This window comes from Vulpes lagopus, chromosome 3 (assembly GCF_018345385.1).
Source record: "Vulpes lagopus strain Blue_001 chromosome 3, ASM1834538v1, whole genome shotgun sequence".
In the NCBI taxonomy this organism is placed as follows: Eukaryota; Metazoa; Chordata; class Mammalia; order Carnivora; family Canidae; genus Vulpes; species Vulpes lagopus.
In genome coordinates, this window is record NC_054826.1 from 84,640,003 (window position 1) to 84,662,057 (window position 22,055).

Below are 22,055 nucleotides of genomic sequence, written 5' to 3' on the forward strand. Positions count from 1 at the left end.
TTCCCCTTCCTGTTTCTTATTTATTCATTTAACTACCATTTACTAAAACACTCACTCTGTTTTAGGCACTAAGAATACAAAATGTGAAAATAATTTTAGTCTCTGCCTCAAGAAGGTTCCATTATGGTGGCAAAAGCAAACCAATACACAGGTGTTGTGTACTGATAAGGGACACTGAATCCAATCTGAGTGGTCAGGGAAGCTTCATGAAGGATGTGATATTTCAGTAAAAGCTGAAAATATAAAGGAAGAGAGAAAAGGGGAGAAGAAAAGCATACAGACACAAAGAGAAGCTCAAGTGAAGCCCCTGACAGAATTATGATACATTTGGTATCAAAATGCAAAATGAGAACAGGAAAATGATGGAGAGAGTAGTGACCAAGGATAAATAAAAGGACCCCCTGGTGGCCTGAGAGCTCAGCAGAGGTTGAAAGCCATGAATTTCGGATAGTATAACTCTTCTCAGATGTTTGAGATTCTCCAGCAGGGCTCAGCTGCTTGGATCTAGTAGATAAGGCAGATTGTATCACTGATGTAAAAATGGGAGTTTTGGTGGGAGGAAGAAGTTTAAGTGAAAGAGAATTAAGGTACAAGTGAGAGAACAATCCATATGGTCAAAACTAGGATACAAATTGGCTAGGAAAGAGAAATAGGCTAGGCAGATGTTGATATACAAGTTGAAATGCAGGCAGGCAATCAATCTCTCTGAGACTGAAGAATAAAAAATGAGGGAATATTAAAAAGAAAAAAACATGAGGAAATGAAGGATATTAGAATTTTTAGATTTCTGAAACAAGCAGTTTCAGATGATGACAGCACCCAGTGTGTAACCCTGCAAGCAGGTGTCTAAAATGCAAGTTAAGATCACTGCAGCTGAGTAACCACGAGACTAGTTTTTTGGACAACAGATTATTGTTAGCTCTTAAAATGAAGACTCCTTGATGACAGGGATTTTGTCTGTTGCATTTACTGCAAAATCTATAGCATCTAGAAGAGGATGTGGCACAACTATTTTTTGAATTTGTTAAATGAATGATATGGTTTTCTCTCAGGATTCCCATTATGTTCACTTGTCTAATTAAGCCCTCATAGTCAAATTTAGTCTCAGAGTTATCAGCTCCCCTCCTTATTTCCTTAACCTTTGTAAAATGAAATGGTCAATAAAATTAGTCAATAGCAGCACTGCTTTTACTGAGTAAGACTCCGCACAGACATTTGGATAGTTGACTATGTATCTTAGCTCTATTCTGATTCTGTGATTAATTGCCACAACCTATTATCCAAAGGAGCACACAATTAAGCTATCACCCTTAGTCTTGTGGATTTTGACATAGTTATTTCCTTGACACACAGTATAAAACTACTACACTCTCTCCCTATGCCAAGTCATCCCTTCATATATTTTCCAGTTTTAGGCATTTTTAAATACCTTGTCATTTCTGTGTCTTAATCAGTGCTACCAATAACATTACATTGACCACTGAAAATAAAATCTCAAGCTCAACAACACAACAAAGAGGGCTCCCTACGGGGTTGCCTGGGTGGCTCAGTAGGTTAAGCTTCTGCCTTTGGCTCAGGTCATGATCCCAGGGTCCTACGATAAAGCTTCAGGCATCAGGCTCCCTGCTCAGTAGGAAGCCTGCTTCTCCCTCTCCATCTTCCCCTCCCCCTGCTTATGCTCTCTCACTCTCTCTCTTAAATAAATAAAATCTTAAAATAAAAAAGGGAGGGACTCCCTATGTCACCAGGCTTCCTCCCCAAGAACTATCAAGTCACTCACTCATTCATTCATAAATTCAACCAAAATTTATTACTTATTCAATAAATATTTCAATAAATATTTACTAATATATTTATTCATTCTCTTTTTCTAAGTTCTGAATCTGTTGTGAATAGTCAAACAGGCAGCATTGTGACAGTGGTGAAAATAAAGGCAGAAGAGGGCGAATGTAGCAATTACTAGCCGCCACACAAACCTATGTGATGTCTGGCTTCCTTTTCCATGAAACATCTATCCCACAGAGTTACTATGTGGATCTTCAAAGATTATATAACATTAGTAAACATTCTTGGTAAATAAATATAGTTCCTTTTAAGTGCTCAGCGCTAGGTGACAGCAGAGAGTGCCATCTGGAGGAAGAAAGAGATCATTACAACCTTTCCCCAGAGCAGTATGAAAATGTCAATGTTTGGTTTTATGACTACATAGTTTCCAAGGAAGCTCTGAAAATAAAAGTAGGGAGTACCTGTATATTTTGTCTTTTCCCTGTCTTGTGACTTCTAAAGAAAAGGAGAAGAGGAAAGACAATGAGAAAGTTAATAGTAATGAACGATTTACTCTTACAGCCTAATTAGAAATCATACATTTTCTTCATAAAATGATAGTTATCTGAAGGGCTCATTTCCTAACTTTCACCAAGTGCCCAAAATCCTGATAAATTCATTTAAAAAATAATATTAGGTACTTGCATCTAAGTTTCTTAATTAAAATAATATTAGAGAAATTACCACTGGAAAAATATGTTTTAGAAATGTATTATGTACCAAAAAGGAGGAGACCACTATCAACTACAGGATTATTGTGAGGATCAAACACAATACTACACAGAATAACAAATATTCAATGAATTCTTTTGAATCAGAACCTGTGGTGATTTAAAGCAGCCTTCTTGAAAATAAGGGTTGGTCATTATGGACTACTTATTATGCTAAATCCCATCTTCTCCAGAGTTCAGTATATATGGAATATAGACTGATTAATGAACTTTCCCAAAGGTCTCATATATTCTTTGCAACACATCACTAAAAATTAAAAACCCTTAGAGAAAAACAATGATAACACTATGCCACTTCATGAGTAACATAAATAAAGGTATCAATATGTTAGAATCATACATTCTCACAATGGCAGAAACTTTAGACATCATACTCTCCAACCCTACATTCTACAGGTGACAAAAACTGAGGCCCACAGGTCCATGGTCCCATGGTTAGGTCCCACAACAGCTGTCTTAGGAGTTACATGATATTTTTAGAGCTAATTAACTAGAACTAAAATAGCCAAGTTTAGAAGACACAGCCTTTCTTCTGTTAGGTCAATTAAAAATTAGACAATGGACAAAGAAGCTTCCTTAACACTAAATACTATCTCTAAATGTTACCCAGAACCTTTACTGAAGTCTACTAGATTGCAATGTGTTCACCTGGAAACAAGCTTCAAAAACCTCTACAGGGACGCCTGGGTGGCTCAGCAGTTAAGAGTCTGCCTTTGGCTGAGGGTGTGACCCTTGGGTCCTGGGATTGAGTCCCACATTGAGCCTGCTTCTCCCTCTGCCTATGTCTCTGCCTCTCTCTGTGTCTCTCATGAATAAATATATAAAATTTAAAGAAAAAAAAAAACCTCTCTACAAACTTTTGCTTGTTGCACTAAGTGCAACTTAGTAATCCTGCCTCTCAGTCCTATGCTGTTTCATTCCTCCAGGCAAATATCCCTCCACCCCAAACTTCTCAGGGTATTCTATAGCTTCATGTTATCTTTCTCTATGTGTTTCCACATTTCTCATTTATATCAAGAAGTAAGCAAAGACAAAAAAGAAAACAAAAAACTCTGCTCCTCCTAGAAAGAAGTATTTACATTTTAACAAGAAGTAAAACCTTCAGTTCTAACTGGAATCACAACAAAAGAGGGATAGAAGTTGGCTCTGATGTAGATGTTCCATATTAAAAATGTAGGGCTATAATAATCCTTAACCAGTAAACATGGGGGATGGGGAACAATTGAACTGTTCTTACTTTTATTCGGTATTATGCCTTTAGGCTAAGTTAAAGTACAAAAATGTGCTGAATGAAATATTTTCAATTTATGTAGAATTGTATGGGCTATAAAGAAAATAATACAATAAAGAGGGCAGTGGTTTGGGGGCAAAGGGTGGAAATCTAAGAAAGCAGTGGCCCCAGAAAAGTGAACATACTGTTTTTTTCATATTTCGAGGATTGACAAACAATACCACCTGCTTCCCTTCCCTTCCCTAAGCTCACATCTTGGTTACCACTCTCCGTCTTGCCTGCCTGGACACCTGTGACTGGCCTACAGAGAAGTCATCATGGCTCCTCATTTGACAAAGCTGGCCCAGCCACGTGTAGCAAGGCAGAATTGGGTCTCCTTTATTAAAATAAAACAAAACTGTTTTGCCTAACCCAGTGCCACAAAAGTAAGAGCTCAAAAAATCAACACCAATCCACTTAATACTAACTTTGATAGAAAAACACTCTAATATTCAAATTCCTTCAGGAAATCTTCCTGCAGCTAAACCTCTGGGAAATAAATAGCCACATTTACAAAAGCCTTTTTCTGTTCCTTAGCAAGCATTTAAGGTGCTAAGGAAAACACTATAGAAATACATAAAAACTTCACCAAAAGAATTTTAGATTAAAAACAAAAAACTTAAGCAATAAAATCTTGGATGTTTATTCTTCCTATAAAGACTATAAAAGCATCTGCCTTTGGCTCAGGTCATGATCCCAGAAGCCCCACTTGTGGATGGCTCCCTGCTCAGCGGGGAGTCGGCTTCTCCTCTCCTCCCTACTCTCTATCACTCTGTCTCTCTCTCTCTTAATAAAATCTTTTTTTAAAAAAGAGATTATAATCAGAATATACAGTTTAGAAGTTCTTTAAAATCAATTCTATAAATAATGGTTTTCTATACCTCCTAAAGAGACACTAAAAACACAGCTTGGTGTCTTATCCTCCATGTGAAATGAAAAAAATAAAAATAATTTATATAGCAACACCATAATGATCAGTAGTTTTTAATAAATATTCTGTATAAGGTAAAAGATTCCACAAAATAAGTTTCAGAAATACTGAACAGATATGTACAAGTTTTAAAGACACCACATAAGTGTATATAGCAAGAGTTTCCTCTCATTCCTTCATAATTCTTATAGACACAGTGAAAATTAGCTTCCCTTCTAAAAATCATTTAGTTGAGGCAGTCAAGTACAAATGTGTTTACTGCTATAAAACATTTTTTTTTGCTATAAAACATTTTACATCAAGAAAAATTAAGTGAGATCAAATTCAGATCTAGCTGCTTAATCTAGTGCTCTCTAACCATCCATGAAGATGGATAGATAGTAGGAGACAAGGGCATAGGGAATGAGAGCGATAGAGAACAAAAACAGAAAAGTAATATATTAAGCAAATGCATTTCAGATTCAACCTACACTTTTTTTTTCTACTCCATTGAGTATCATCACAATTTAGTTTCTACCACCAAGGTATAAACTTAGACACATGTAAAGACAAAGGGCTAAAGGTATAAATTAATTACATACTGGAAACCAGCCATCATCACTTTCCATAGTGTATAAGGTTTTGGCTATGAGATTAGTTTCTTAAAATGTATTAAAATGTTCAATAGGTTAGTGGCATAGTAGAAAGAATACTACACTAAAAGTCGAGACTTTTGGTTTTTTGTTTTGCCTCAGACACTTCTTAGGATCTCAGGCAAAATGCTTAACCTTTCTGTATCCCATTCTCTTCTTAAACACATTAAAACAAAAACAAAACTAGATCTCTAAATATCTTTTAGGCTGTGAACTTTCATGATAGTGCAGCATTCAGGAAATAGTAATATAGTAACAGTAAACATCAAAGTTCAACTAAGATTAAAATTACACATTCTAGGGGCACCTGGGTCGCTCAGTCAGTTAGGCACCCAACTCTTGGTTTCGGCTCAAGTCATGATATCAGGGTACTGAGATCAAGCCCTGCCAGGCTCCACTCAGTGCAGGGTCTGCTTGAGATTTTCTCCCTCTCCCTCTGCCCCCTCCTCTACTCTCTCTCTCTAAAATAAATAAGTAAAACCTTGTAAAAAATTATACATTATAAATGTTTCCTTAAATTATGCATAATCAAGTTTTGTCAAAACTACCTTACCGGGATTCTGTATTTTTAGAAGTCAAGTGTAGAGAAAATAAGTATGTTTCAGCTGTATGGAATACATGATTCCAGAAATATTCTCCAAAATACTGAAATAAGGCTAACAGAAAAAAATCACAAGAACAGTAACCAGCATTACCATCTTTGGAAACATTACCAAAGAGGAAATCCAGAAAACAGTAAAGGGTTTTAATCTTTAATCAACTCTGAGCTATAATGCATTAAAGATCTAATAAAGTCTAGACAAGCAAATATTAAAAAGTAGCATAAGAGCAAGTTGATAGGTATAAGCAGCTGTTCTACAAGTTACACCAGTAAAACCTCCTTTTGCCATTGGCCAGGATACACTGAACTATGCACTCCAATGAATCAATACCCAGAAGCAGTAACAATGAATGCATTTTATGAACTGATAAATGTTTTGTTGCCCTTTCAAATAAGCCATATTAATATAATAAAAGAGGAAATCATTCTTATCATTGTTTTAATTTCGTACTCATCCAAACTCAGTATAATAATTACTCTGTTGGAATAATATATATGCAATTACGATTATTATTGTTCCATCCAAGGAGCTCAGACAAGTGAACTACAGAGGTAATAAGAATTCTATTGTAGCAAATCACATTTTTATGAGAGCAATCTTAAAGACTGATGAGAAAGGAAAAAAATTAATATCCTATTATTGTTCTTTAAAAGTTCATAATACTCAAATGTAAGAAAATACAATTTCATTTTCAAAATTCATTTTTAAACCTCATTATTTTGTGAATATGTGACACATTTGAGCTGTATGTATGCATATGTGCATTTGTGTATATAAAATATGGACGAGATTTTAAAACAACAATCTACATTCCTATGCCAAAGCTCTGCTGACATAATAAATGATGCTGAACCAATAAAAAAAATAAAAAATTTTTAACGTTCATAATACTCAAATGAACATATAGAATCGATTTCACTTATGCTAAATAAATTGCTAAAAACATATTTGGCCAAAAAACAAATGCTACAACAAAAAATTTAAATACTTAATAATGAAAATATATTTCCAATAAGCAAAGACACATTTAACTTTGAAACAGTTAAGCACAAGAACAAATTCCTAAAAAAAACTAGCAAATCCATCCCAACAACACTCGTGGGGGTGGGACATGGTTAAACATGCCAAAAAACAGGCTTAAAAGTAGAGAAAAAATAACATTTTTCACAAAACTATTGACAAATAATACTAAAATTTATATGGAACCATTAAAGACCCTGAATAGCCAAAGCAATTTTTTTTTAGTATTTAAAAATTGTTTTAATTCTATAGTTAACATACAGTCTTATGTTAGTTTCAGGTGTACAATATAATGATTCAGTACTTTCATACATCACCCAGTACTCATTATGACAAGTGCCCTCCTCAATCCCCATCACCTATTTTACTCAACCCCTGCCCACCTTCCCTCTGGTGACCATCAGTTTGTTCTCTATAGTTAAGAATCTGTTTCTTGGTTTGTCTCTTTTCTCTTTTTTTCCCTCTGCTCATTTGTTTTGTTTCTTAAATTCTATATATGAGTGAAATCATATGGTATTTGCCTTTTTCTGACTGACTTAATTCACTTGGCATAGTGCTTTCTAGCTCCATCCATGTTGTTGCAAATAGCAAGATTTCATTCTTTTTTTTTTTTATGGTTAAGTAATACTTCATTTTACACACACACACGCACACACACACAGGGATACATGAATTACTGTTGGGCAAAGCAATCTTGAAAAAGAAGAACAAAGCTAGAGCTGTCACAATCTCAGATTTCAATATATACTAAAAAGCTGAGGTAATCAAAACAATATGGTACTGGCACAAAAACAGAAACATATCAACAGAACAGAAGAGAGAGCCCAGAAATAAACCCATGCTTATATGACCATTTACTCTATGACAAAAGAGGCAAGAATATACACTGGGAAACAGGCTGTACTGGACCACTTTCTTATACTATACACAGAAATAAACTCAAATGGATTAAAGACCGAAACATGAGACTTGAAACCATAAAAATCTTAGAAGAGAGCTCAGAGTAATGTCTCTAACAACAGCCACTGAAACATTTTCCTAGCTATATCTCTTAAGGCAAGAAAAAGCAAAAGCAAAATTAAACTATTGTGATTATGTCAAAATATAAAGCTTCTCCCCAGCAAAGGAAACCATTAACAAAATGAAAAGGCAACCTGCCAAATGGCAGAAGATATCTGCAAATGATATATCTGGTAAGAGGTTAATATCCAAAATATATAAAGAATTTATATAAGCCAATACCAAAAAACAAATATGATTAATAAATGGCCAGAGGACTTGAATATACATTTTTCCAAAGAAGATATACAGACATCAGACACATGAAAAGATACTCAACATTGTTAATCATAGAAAAATGCAAATCAAAACCACAATAAGATATCACCTTATACCTGGTAGAATGGCTAGAATAAAAAAGGTAAGAAATTACAAGTGTTGGTGAGGATGTAGAAAGAAAGGAACAAGAAAGGAACCCTGGTGCATTGTTGGTGGGAATGCAAATTAGTGCAGCAACTAGGGAAAACAATATGGAGGTTTCTCAAAAATTTAAAAATAAAAAAAATAAAAAATAAAAAATAAAAATTTAAAAATAAAATTACCATAAGACCCCTTTACCCAAAGAAAGTAAAAACACTAATCAAAAAGATATAAGCACTTCTGTTATTGCAGCATTATGTACAATAGCTAAGATGTGGAAACAACCCTAGAATCCATCAATGGATGAATGCATAAAGAAGATGTGGGGTGTATATACAATGGAATATTACTCAGCCATCAAAAAGAATGAAATCTTGTCACTTGCAACAACAAGGATGGAGCTAGAGAGTATAATGCTAAGTAAAATATGTCAAGTAAAAGAAAGAGAAATATGTTATGATTTCACTCATATGTGGGATTTAAGAAACAAAATAAATGAACAAAGAAAGAAAGAGAAACAAACAAAAACCCCAGACTCTAAAATACAGAGAACAAACTGGTGGTTGCCAGAGGGGAGGTAGGTAGAGGAATGGATGAAATAGATAAAGGGGCTTAAAAATACCCTGGATGAGCACTGAGTAGCATATTCAATTGTTAATCATAACATCATACACCTGAAACTAATATAACACTATGTTAATTCTGTTTCAGAAATAAATAAATAAGAAATAATATGTCAAAGAAACAAAAACCTCAAAAGAGTAAAGAAAATTAATATTTCTCAATATTTACCAAATGTATACTAGGCTTCAAGCATTGTCCAAAAACATGACATACAATATATATTTAAATTATATATCAAATATAATTACATATAACTTAATATTTACAAGTACCATATAAGAGAAATATTACTGTTATGATTTTAGACAGTTGAAATATCCAGAGATAGTCAAGAATGATTGCTAGTGGGCAGCCCGGGGGGCACAGCAGTTTAGTGCTGCCTTCAGCCCAGGGTGTGATCCTGGAGACCTGGGATTGAGTCCCACATCGGGCTCCCTGCATGGAGCCTGCTTCTCCCTCTGCCTGTCTCTCTCTCTCTCTCTCTCTCTCTCTCTCTGTGTGTGTGTCTCATGAATAAATAAATGAAATCTTTAAAAATAAAAAAATAAAGATTTTACCCATTTAGGAGAGGAGCGAGAGAGAGCACACAAGCCAGCTCAGGGCCTAAAGGGGGTGGGGGCTGGGGAGGGGCAATCCCAGGACTCTGAGATCACGACCTGAGTAGAAACCAAGAGTCAGATACTCAAATGACTGAGCTGCCCAGGTACCAGGGAGAAGAGATTTCTTAAAAGAGACTTTGCAAAAGAGACACCTTAAAAGAAAGTTCAACTTTTCCAAGCCTTTCATTTACACTAATAATAAAAATGATTTTATAACATTTTACAATTTTCAAGTAAAATCTTAAAGAGTGTTTTGTTCATCTACCACAATAAATCCATACGTTAGGACCTCTATTTTACTTATTTAAAAAGATTGTCTTCTACAACCTGTCAGAGTCAAAGAACAAAAAGAGAAGATGGCGCAGCGGTTTGGCGCCTTCCTTTGGCCCAGGGCGCGATCCTGGAGACCCGGGATCAAATCCCACGTCGGGCTCCCGGTGCATGGAGCCTGCTTCTCCTCCCTCTGCCTGTGTCTCTGCCTCTCTCTCTCTCTCTCTGTGACTATCATAAATAAAATAAAATAAAATTCTTAAAAAAAATAAATAATAAAAAGATTGTCTTCTACAACCTGTCAGAGTCAAAGAACAAAAAGAGAAGATGTCTCAGCAAAAATAAAGTAGCTAGAATAAAAATCTAGCGGGTTGTAGGAAATACAATTCTAGAATGAGTCTCACTGAGGCTCTGTGCCTCAATCTGTACATTAAGCATCCCTAGATCTTTGATTCCCCATGTGAAGAATGAGAAAATGGAATTTATCTCTTGTTACTTTTCAAGCTTTAAAATGTGCTGGCAGTGTTCCTGAGATGTGTTAATGTTGCATATAGAGAAACTTTGGTCAAAGCTACTTGATAAAAACTAACACAAGTTATTTAAAAAGCATCAATGTTATGGGATCAGGAATCCTGAACTAATAAACCTTATATACACATTCCTCCTTCCCTCAAAAAATGTAGAGAAAAAAATAGAATCCTAGAGTTATTCCATAACCTAAATGTCACTTTTCAGTATTTCACCAGATTAGGAATTCTCTCTCTTCAATAAACATTTTCTACCTATTTCAGCTTCTGATAAGTTGTAGTTATTACAAAGTTTGTCTTACTTAATTTAAAATGTATCTTCCTCTTACCTTCACTCTTTCCATTACAACAAAATTACTAACTAGACATTACCAGAAGGCATTGGTTAGAAATCCAGCTCCCTCCTAGTTTTTAACCCTTTGTCTCCATTGGCTTCTTCACTGCCTTCCTTAAATGAATGAATGAATGAATGAAATATATATATATATACGTATGTATATACACATACACACATATACACACACAAACACACACACATATACAGGATATATATATTTATACACAGGATATATAGATCCTGTTAATGCCTTCCTCTTTCAAGATTACTCAAAGGTAGTCTTCACTTAAAGTAGTCTTCCTGTCTCCACCTTACCTCTCTGTGTACTGCAGACTGACTTTTGCCCACACTTCTCTACCAAAACTAGTCAGGCCAAGATCAACAACCCTCTAATTGCCAATGGACACATTCCAGTCCTTATCTTATTTGACCTCTCAGAGGAACATAAGGCATATGAGAGATTAATTTCTTGAATCTCTCTCTTCTTTCTGGATTTGTGAATACCAAATCTCTTGTGGCTTTCCTTCTAACCATTCCTTCTCAGTCTCCCTAGTTGTATTCTTCTTTGCCAGCTTCTTCATGTTGGTGAGTCTCTGGATTCTGTCCTCCTCCTCCTCATTCTCTTTGTGTGTGTGTGTGTGTGTGTGTGTGTGTGTGTGTGTGTGTGTTTTGGATCTCATCCACTTTTAAGGTTTCTAGTATCACTTATATGTTAATGGATTCCAAATCTTCATATAGAAATGAATCCAAAACTTCTTTCAAATCTCCAGACTCTTACAGAACAAAATGTACATAGAACATTTCAGGGCAATGCTACAGGGCTAGAGAGAATAATCCTGGGTAAGTTCCATTCATATTCCTCTAGTTTAGGGCTCAATTCATTCATTTTCAACATCCACAGCCCATTTCCAAGGTGACAGCTCCTCTAGTTACCTGTCACTGATATGACTAAACATCTTGATTTGCCTACGACAGTCCTAATTTATGCCTGCTGTCCCAGAGTAACTATTAAAGACATTCTTTCCATTTTCATAATAATACCTGTTTGGTCAATAAATTACATGATCACCCTACCTGCCCACCCACCCTTTCTGATTTTCCACACACGACTAGATGAGTCTTCCTTCCTCCCTGGATTCTTTACTCTCTAGCTTTAGGAAACCTAGTTCCATTGCTAAGAAACAGCCCTATCTCCTCTACCTTTACACAAGAGGTTCATTTCATCTCTTCCTCTTAATAAATCACTATATACACCCAGATCCCAGGCCAGGAAGACAGATCAGCATTATTCTGGTTATCACCTGGTTCCTAAGGTGGCTTATGCATCATTATTATCCCATTTTTATCCAATTTTAAGGCTATATTATAGTTATATTTGTAGTTGTCAACTACTGACTTTGAGTCTTTCATCTCCATTTACTGAGAACTTTGTCATATAATTCTTATCTTCCACTCCATACAAGATCTATTATTTGGGAGCTTCATTATCTATAAGAACAAATAATCCCAACATACTAGGATTCAGAGCTCTTTGATTTCCTTTTCTTCAATGACCTCTACTTTGTAGAGGGTAAGCATAGTTTAGTAGGTGGTTGTGAAAAATATGTATAATAAACTATGGAAAAAGCATTTAGTATAGTGACTAGTATACAGCATTTGATAAACAGTAGTTTTTATTAATATTACAATTGCAATTAGCACTATTAATTTTGGCTACCAACCATCATTGGTCATACTTTGGCCCTTATCGTCAGCTATGACTGTTTCAACTCCAGAATCTTAAAGTTAGGACCTCACATCTTGTGCCTATTTTTCCATCTTTAGTACTTCTTTACTTCTATTAATCCTACAGCTTACTCACTGAGATTCTTCACCCTCTTTGTTCTGTACTTTTATCAGCTCCATCTTGGCTTAGCTGTCTTCATTAATCAAGCAGGATACCTCTGGTTCAGCCCTTCAATTAGCAACCTCATTATCACCCTCAGTTCCTTGACTTTATACCATCCCCCAACACAAGTTATACATCATATGCTCACTTCCAATCACCATCTAGATTCAGTCTAATTATATGCTTTCTGTACTGCTTAACCATTCTGATTGGCTGCTTTCCTCATTTGTGATTTCAAGGGTGTTTATCATTATTCAGCAATTAGGTCAGTGTTCCCTAGTCAAGCCCCTTTCCCAATCACAACAGTAACTTTTCCCATGAAACATACCCCAACCCACGCCCTTCCTTCTCAATTTCAGCAGATAACCTGGCTCCACGGAGACAAGAGATGTTATCCTGGACATGTACCTATATTATATCAGTATTCACTGTCTATTTCCTTTTCTTTTTTTAAACAGGAAGGTGCATCACTGCTCTTCTCCAAAATAACCCTTTCACCTGTGATCTTGTTCCCAACCCTTCCAGTTCCTCTGAGGTTATGTCTGATCATCTTTCTCTTGTGACTTCAATTTCCTTTCTTCTTCAATGGACCCTTTCCATCAGTCCACTAAAGTTCCTTGACTCTTTCATCCTTAAGGAAAAACAAACCTTCCCTAATCACATTTCCCTGCTCAAGCTTCTACCCACTGTCCTCTCTTCCTTACCAAAAGAATTTGAAAGGATATGTTTACTGAATGAATGAAGACTTTTCATTTGGTTTAGACTTCTCTTCTGAGTTCCAGGCTGACCTACATATTTTGGAAAGTTTAATTACATGTGACTCAGTTCTGACAAACTATTTTCACCAAACTGATATGAATAGATGAATTTCACATCTCCAAATCTGTTCCTCCACCTATATTTTCAAATTTATGATCAATTACCAGCATTACCATTCACTCAGTCAGACAATCTAGAATCCTTAAAGCCCACTTTGAGTCTTCCCTTTCTTTAACTCTGTATCTAAGTAAATCCTTTCTAAAATCTCCCACATCTGTCCCCTTCATGACTTCCCAGGCCTCCTACTGTTGAGTCCTCTTCCTCTGACACTACTTCACAGGGATGTTCTGAGGGTTAAATAAAATAATGGGAATGCACTCTGTAAGATGCAAGGTGCTTAAAAAGATTATTTAATATTATCATATCTTTGGCAAAGTGTGCAAGGGGCTAATATGACGTGTTCTTAAAAAAGCAATTCTGGGTCTTAATAATCAGTGCCTTGTTTTCTAATCACAAATTATAAAGCATCTGCTTGGCAATCTGGCCTATAATTTTTCTAGGAATCACTTAGTATCAAGACGTTCAATGTATAGTTTCTAAGCTTTCCCCCTCCCCACTCTGTTTTTAAATTTAAAATATGTGATTCAGGTTTCTGGCAAAAATCTTCTATCCTCTTTACTTTATAAAGATGAGTGGCTCTAGTTATATAAACATTTCTAAGTATGTGCAATACCCTCTCTTATCATTCATCTATTTCTTCCACTCATTTAAAGTGGCTAGCAGTTCTCTTATTTCCTCATGCATTTTGAGTTTCAATTTCAAGGAATCACATTTGAATGGAACAATGACTAGCCTTCTGGAAAATTGTTTAATTCCTTTCTTCACTAATTAAGATGGTCACATTTTAAGCATTACTTTTTCTTTTTTTTTTTAAATAAAGATTTTACTTATTTATTCATGAGAGACACAGAGAGAGAGAGGCAGAGACATAGGCAGAGGGAGAAGCAGGCTCCATGCAGGGAGCCCGATGTGGGGACTCAATCCCGGAACTCCGGGATCACACCCTGAGCTGAAGGCAGACGCTCAACCACTGAGCCACCCAGGCATCCCTACTTTTTCATATTACTAAATAAGATTTTTATTTTCCCCCAACCATTAGATCTGAGAAGCATTCAGAGTTTCCAAATGTATCAGGTCTCTCTCAATTACTGTAAATCAAGGCCAGGAGTATTAAGAGAGACAAGAACAAATACTGGTGAGAAGCAATAGCAAAAGAAAGTAGGATCTAAGAGAATACAGTGTTCCCAATGACTCCAAGATCAGTTTAAAACTAGTTATTAATCTGACAGTTTTAAGATATACTTTCAGAATATATTTAGGTTGAAAATCCATTAAAAAAATGTTAGTTTATAACCTGAGTTCTTAATGTAAGGGACAGACCTTATATTCTAGGGGCCTGATACATATTTTTGATACAAGTTTTACAGGCCAAATTCTGTTGTTCCGCATACTGCATAATTTGATGAAAAGATCTCCATTTAACATGTGATGGCCCATTTATTTCAAGCCATTTTTTAACGAAACTAAAGAATTAGGATAATCCCTCTATATTACTGAATCATTAATAAAGTATTAAAAATACAGGTCATTTCCATTGTAATTTCACAAATGCCAAGTGAAGTCACATTTGATAACGAGATTTCTGAAGCTTAAAAAAAATTCTTGAACTTAAGCCAGCCATCCAAACATAACTTGGGAAAAGATAAATCATTGGAGGTGTTCAATACAGGAACAAACTGCAAAGATACTCCGAAATTCTGGGTGATACGGCTTTCTCTACAACTGAAACTAAAAAACAGATGCTCTGAGTGCAAGCAAATAAAAACAAAACTGCACTTGGTGAAATCAATGACTAAGCTGGTCCAAAAGAACTAAAAAGAAAATGAGTATGAAAAAAAAGTTGGCAGCTCATGAGTGAAAATATTAAGCCCCTGATAAAGTCAAAATAATGTAATGTCTTCAATACAAAATCACTGGAATCTACTACTAATAATCTCTACTTGAATGTCTCATTTTACTGTCCTCTCAGCACCCCCCAACCCTCTCCCCATCAAATTGCTCATCTCATAAACCTCATCTCAGTATATGTCTACTTCATCTTCATATTTGCTCAGACAAAAATTCTAGTGTAAATCTCCTGTTGAGTATACCCCCAATTCATCCAGGAATCAACCACTCCACCAGTTTTACTCTGGTCTCAATTATAATCATCTCTAGCCCCAGCTATGGCAAGAGTCCCTGAGTTGATAACCCTGCCCCTGCCCCTGCTCCTGCCCAATCCCTCCCTCTGCCCCAGTCAATTCTACACTCTAGCCACCAGAATGATCCTTTTTAAAAGTCTGGTTATATTTCTTCTCTCTTCAAAGGGATGACTCCCCTTCTCACTCAGAGTATTAAACCAAGTCTGTACAAAGGCTTACAAGGCCTCACCCAAGCTGACTTCCCATTCCCACTTACCTCACTTCATTTCTACTACTCTTACTTTGCTCACTCCACCACAGCCTAATCAGCCTTTGAGCTGTCCTCAAACACACCCAGTACACTCCTGCCTTAAAGCTTTTGTAAGTGCCTTTCCCTCTGCTTGAACACTCTTCCTCTAGAGAGGGATATGGATCACCTTCTCACTTCCTCCTAGTCTTGGGCTCAAATGCCATGTTCTCTGAGAAGTCTTTCCTGGCTCTAACCTCTAGTTAATTCTAAGCTCCAGTTAAAATTGCAACCCTCTCCCCCTATCCTCCCTCCTTCCTGCTTTTTCCTCTATAGTCCTTGACACTAAATGACATAGCACATATTTTATTATCTGAGATCCCCCACAAGAATGCAAGCTCTGTGAAGGAGGGGATATTTATCTGTTCAGAAAACTGTTTGGCACACAGTACATGCTCAATAAATATCTACTAAATTTATACATCATTTTATAATTTACAAACTGCTTTCATGTCAGTTAAGTTACATAATAACTCATTTTCTCCTATCCCTCCTCTTCTCCAAATTCTCCAACCTTTAAGCAGTAACAACATGGAGGACAGCAAAGAGATACTCGAAAAAAAGTTGCTGACTACTCGTAAAGCTCTTAAAAAACAAATACCCCATATTAATAACTATATCTATAAAATGAAAGCTCAGAGTCAACATCTTTATTAGCATAAGGTTTCTGGGTGTGGAAGTTTAAAGTAGCAGCAGAGCGGCCAAGAATCATCAGGAAGAAAGGCCCAATTCAGTTCGTCCTATCAATCTGTTAAACAAACCCTAGGAAAAATGCGAGCTGCATTCAGTGTTCAAGGAAACACTGGTCCGTACTCAACAACAACGTAGTCAAGGCAAGACGCAACTCCCTTAAAATTTTCTATCTGCTTCAAACAAACCTCAAGTACCAAGCGCCGTCACTGGGTGTGCACGGTCTGCTGAGCGTGTAGGGAACGTTTTGTTTAGCCCGATAAGAACTGAGGCTAGGGAGCAGTTCGGAAAGCCTCCTCCCCGCCGACCTCCACTCTGCGGTGTCGGGGGGCCTCCCAGAGGCTAAGGGGCATCACAGCCAAGGCTCTGACGACGCCCTGGGACCGACGGCCGGTATCTCAGAGGCCCCTCTGGCCCCGCAAAGGATGTCACCGACATGAGACGAGCAGCAGACGAAGGCACACGGGGGAGATGACAGATGGGCGAGCACCGCGGGACCGGAGCGCGGGAGCGACTGCAAGGGTGGTGGCGCGGGGGCTGCCGGCTCCCGGCGTCGGCTCGCCAGTCTGGGCCCGGCCGGGGTGGAGCGAGTGCCACTGCACAGGACAATAAATACGGCCGCGCCAGCAGCACCGCGCCGCCGGCCCCGTCGGCCTCCGGCCCCCGCGCCCCCCGCGCGAGGAAATAAAGTTGGTGGCGGGTGGCCGCCGCCGGGGTCCAGAGCCGCAGGGAGGAGCTCCGCCTGCCTCGCGGCCGCTGTCCAAAGCTGCCCGGGCGCCGTGGGGAGACCTCTCGGAGACCGGGAGCCGGACGAGACGCCCGAGGGCCGGCTCGGGGCCGAGCCCCCGCGCGCTTAGCCCGGGGCCGCGACACCCAGCTCGGGCCGGCGGCCGCCACCCCCAATCCTCCGTCTCCAGGCCACGGATGGTGTCCGGGACCCCAAGCCCTCGGCTGGCGTCCTCGGCGCCCGGCGGCCGCCTTTTTTACCTGCTGTGTGGCTGCCGCCGCGCGCTTCTACTCACCGGGAGAATCCCGAGTCGTTGTCGCCGCTGCAGCTGCCACCCCCGTCGCCGCCGCGAACTCCCCACCCCCGCCCCCTCAGGTAACCCAGGAAACCGGGAACACCACCGCCTCCCTTCCCCGGTCCTGACCCAGTCCCGCTCGCCTGCGCGTGCGCGCTGGCCCCGCCTCGCGCGTCCCGAGCCCCGCCCCTCGCTGGCAGGGCAGCGTCGGCGTCGCAGGCGTGACGCGTGGAGCCGCCGAGCCAATGGGGAAGAGAGGGGGGGCGGGCCGGCCTCAAGGCCCGGGCCCTGACGTTTCTCCAGCGCGAGGGAGGGTCGGGGCGGACCTGCCTCCGGTCTTCGCCCGGTCTGTGCCCTGCGAGGCTGGTTATGTCAGACCCAGGGCAGAGCGACCAGCGTTTGGAAAGCATCAAGCGCTTGCGCGGCGTCCGCTTCCTGCATCCAACATAGACAGGCGGGCGCCCTGCCCTCCTTGTGTGGGCCCAGAGGACGGGGGCACAAGAACCATGGGAAGGGGTTGGGAGAGGGAGGACCGGTTACCACGAGGAAGCCTAGCCAGCCTTCCTCTGCTGGAAGAAGAGGCTGGGAGAAGCAGTTTTGCAAAGGTATTGGTACGCTTCTTTCGGAAACGAAGCCGCTGTAGAAATCATTCAGCGCAAATGCGTATGTTTCAGCCTAGCTCTCTTCAAACACACTTGTATCCAGTGCGCACTGTCAACATCCCATACCTTCAAGTAGCTGCGCCGCCAGCAGGCAGGCGCCGTGGCTTTAATGCAGAGATGTTTTGGCGGCGTCGCTGAGCGCCTGGCCCAGCACGTGGTGATCCAGAGCTGACGCCTGCAGTTTGGTCTTTTAGAGGACAACCCCTGCTCCCCACCCAGTCTCTGATAGTCCTCGCGAGGCATGTCAGAGGTGCTGGGGAAGACCTTGAACGGGGCTCAGGTCCTACCTAAACGATACAAGCTATAAGCAGATGGGCTACAAATTGACGGGAATTGCTTTAGAATCAACAACTCCTGTTTTTTTGTTTTTTGTTTTTTGTTTTGGGGGGGGGGGTTGCACAGGAACCAAGAAATAGAAATAATTCAGGATGGTATGTCTTTTTTTTTTAAATATATTTTTTAATTTTTCATTTATTTACGATAGTCACACAGAGAGAGAGAGAGGCAGAGACACAGGCGGAGGGAGAAGCAGGCTCCATGCACCGGGAGCCCGACGTGGGATTCGATTCCGGGTCTCCAGGATCGCGCCCTGGGCCAAAGGCAGGCGCCAAACCGCTGCGCCACCCAGGGATCCCCAGGATGGTATGTCTTAAAGCTGTATACCAAATGCAATTCTCATCTGACCCAATGACAAGCAAATAGTTGACCAGTGGTGTGGTTTAAAGCAGCTCTTGGGGAAAATTCTGCACTTTAAAATATCTCCCCACTGGCGCCTGACGTTCAACCTTTAGCAGTTCATATCTTTGAGCAGAGGTTGCCGGCATCCTCTGGCAATCTTTTAGAATGCAAACACTCCAAGGATGTACAAACAACTGAAGTCACTAACAAATTAGTGAGGAGATGTCTTAGGGAAATCACTACTCATTTAACAAATATAATGAGCACCTATTATGTGCTAGGTATCCTTTGTGCTAGCTAGGTGCTGGAGATACTTTGGTGAATTTCCCTGAACTAAAAAGAGGAAGAGAAAGCCAGAGGACCTATTTCACAGTTTTACCTAACAGTGAACCTACTCTTACTTTCACATCAACTTTTACCCACTAATCTTAAAAAAAAAAAAAAAAAATCTTTTTTTAAAATAGACAATTCATAGAAATGATAAGTAACAATCCAGTTTCTTTTTTCTCTTGAATGCAAGATAATTGATGATCATGATTTTGTTAAACCAAACAGAATGAAACAGACTTTGTATTACAAAAGTACACAATTAGTCCTCAAAGTATTACTTATTTGTAGAAGGCACAAAGTAATGTCATTTGTGACTATTCTTTTCTCTATATATCTGTACAGCCGTTACCAAAGTATTTGTTCAAAAGTATCTTAGAACATAGATATTAAGTATACATAATTAGATAAAACTTAGTTCAAAAGATTTCAAAAGAGCACAAGAGATGTGTAACTATGTATATTCAATAGAAGAAAGAAAAAAGAAAAGGTAAAAGGTATATAGAAGGAAGGATTACTTATATATGTACCACACTTTGGAAAACTTTGTTAAGTGTGAAGCTCTCCAGATAATTTGACTCTAAAATTAGATTCTAAAATCAAGGTTTTGATAGATGCAGTTAATGTACAGTTGGCCCTTGAACAACACAGGGGTTAGGGATACTGACCCCTGTGCAAAGAACTTTTGACTTCCCCCAAACTCAACTATTAACAGCCTACTTTTGACTGAAAGCCTTACCATGACATAATCAACATGTATTTTGTATCTTATATGTGTTACATACTGTATTCTTAAAGTAAGCTAGAGAAAAGAAAATGTTAGCGAGGAAATTATAAGGAAAATACATTTATACTACTATACTGTACTTGTCGAAAAAAATCCATGTATAAGTGAGTGGACCTATGCAGTTCAAACCCATGTTGTTCAAGGGTCAAATGTAAATGTGCATAACTTCACTTTAATTATTCACCAAAATGCCTGAAAATAATTTCGTGGCCATGTGGCTGTATAAATCAGACCATGTCACACCTCTGCTCAAAACCCTGCAATGGTTCTCCCATTTCACCCAGGTAAACACCCAATTCCTTATAGGGGCCTCCAGAGCTCTACATCACCCAGATACCCACACCTCATCTCTTCCTACTCTCCCAACCCTTCAGACCTACTGTTTACCAAACATTCCAGATGCATTCCTGCCTTAAGGCCTCTGCGCTGGCTGCCCCCTCAATCAGAAATGCCTTTTTCTCCAAAAGGCTATATGTATAACTCTCTTACCTCCTATATCTTTGCTCAGATATCCCCTTCTCCATGAAGTCTATCTCAACATTGTCCTTAAACCTTGGCAAGAGGATAACTCTGCCCTGGGCCCCACACTTGAGTGTCCCTCATATCACAAATGCCATATGTTATGGATGGAATGACTTCTGCCTCCCCTCCCCAAATGCATATGTTAAATTCAAAAGCCACAATGTGACTCTGTTTGGAGACGGAGCCTTTAAAGAGATAGTTAAGGTCATAAAGGGTGGGACCCTCATCTAATAGGACTGGTGTCCTTATAAGAAGGGAAAGAGACATCAGAGCTTTCCACACACGTACAGAGGAAAGGCCACCTGAGGACACAGTCAGAAGTCAGTTATCTGCAAACCAGGAAGAGAGGTCTCACCAGACGTCAACCTACTGGTGCTTTGATCCTGGACTTCCAGCCTCCAGACTGTGAGAAATTACATTTCTGTTGTTTTAAGTCACCCAGTCTGTAGTATTATGTTAAGACAATCCAAAAAAAGAAGAAGAAGAAGAAGAAGAAGAAGAAGAAGAAGAAGAAGAAGAAGAAGAAGGAGAAGGAGAAGGAGAAGGAGAAGAGAAGGAGAAGGAGAAGGAGAAGAAGAAGAAGAAGAAGAAGAAGAAGAAGAAGAAGAAGAAGAAGAAGAAGAAGAAGAAGAAGACAATCCTAGAAGATGAATATAACACCCAAAATATTTTTAACAAGAATATAATACATAACTCCCTCATCTATTATGTTCATTTTTATTATCTCCTGGATATAGACTTCGTGAAGGCAGCAACCTTTGTTCTGTTTATGATGTACCCCAAGTGCCAGAAGTGTATCTGGCACAGAATAAGCATTCAGCAAATATTTATGGAATGAACATTTTAATTGAGGCAAGTTTGTTTAAATTCAAATAAATATCCAAATAGTTAATCATAATTTAAGATGAAGTTTGAAACGTTAAAACCCACTGCACAGCACTGGAGCAGAAATGGATTTTTGAAGAAGTAGTAGAGAGGATGCAGGGCTTTCATTTTTGTAACAGTAACACAGTCAAAATTATAGAGATTTCCACATTTGACCACAGACGGAGCAATTGCTACATTAAAAAATTATAGAGCTGCCTGGGTGGCTCAGTCATTGAGTGTTGAACTCTTGGTTTTGGCTTAGGTCATGATCTCAGAGTCAGGGATAGAGCCCATGTGGGGCTCCACGCTCAGGAGAGAGTCTGCTTCTCTCCCCCCCCACCCCCGCTCTCTCTCTCTCTCTCTCAAATAAATAAATTCATTTTAAAAGTTGTAGATATATAAATTTAGTTTTGGAGTGCTTTATATTATTAAGATGTATATGAATCTTTTTAAAATGTGCTTTTTACTAGGCACCTTAAAACCTATTGAAGAAGTCAGTTCTTAATGTCTCCATGAAGTT

The 22,055-nt window shown here is 38.9% G+C and overlaps 1 protein-coding gene across 1 annotated transcript in view; it reads right to left on the reverse strand.

Annotated features, from left to right (window-relative positions):
• Positions 1 to 17,812, reverse strand: part of LYST (lysosomal trafficking regulator) — a 174,124-nt gene extending 156,312 nt beyond the window's left edge. Inside the window, 1 exon segment of the mRNA XM_041747828.1 lies at positions 17,693 to 17,812. The gene's annotated coding sequence lies outside the window, so the exon portion shown is untranslated.
• Positions 17,813 to 22,055: the final 4,243 nt, after the last annotated feature.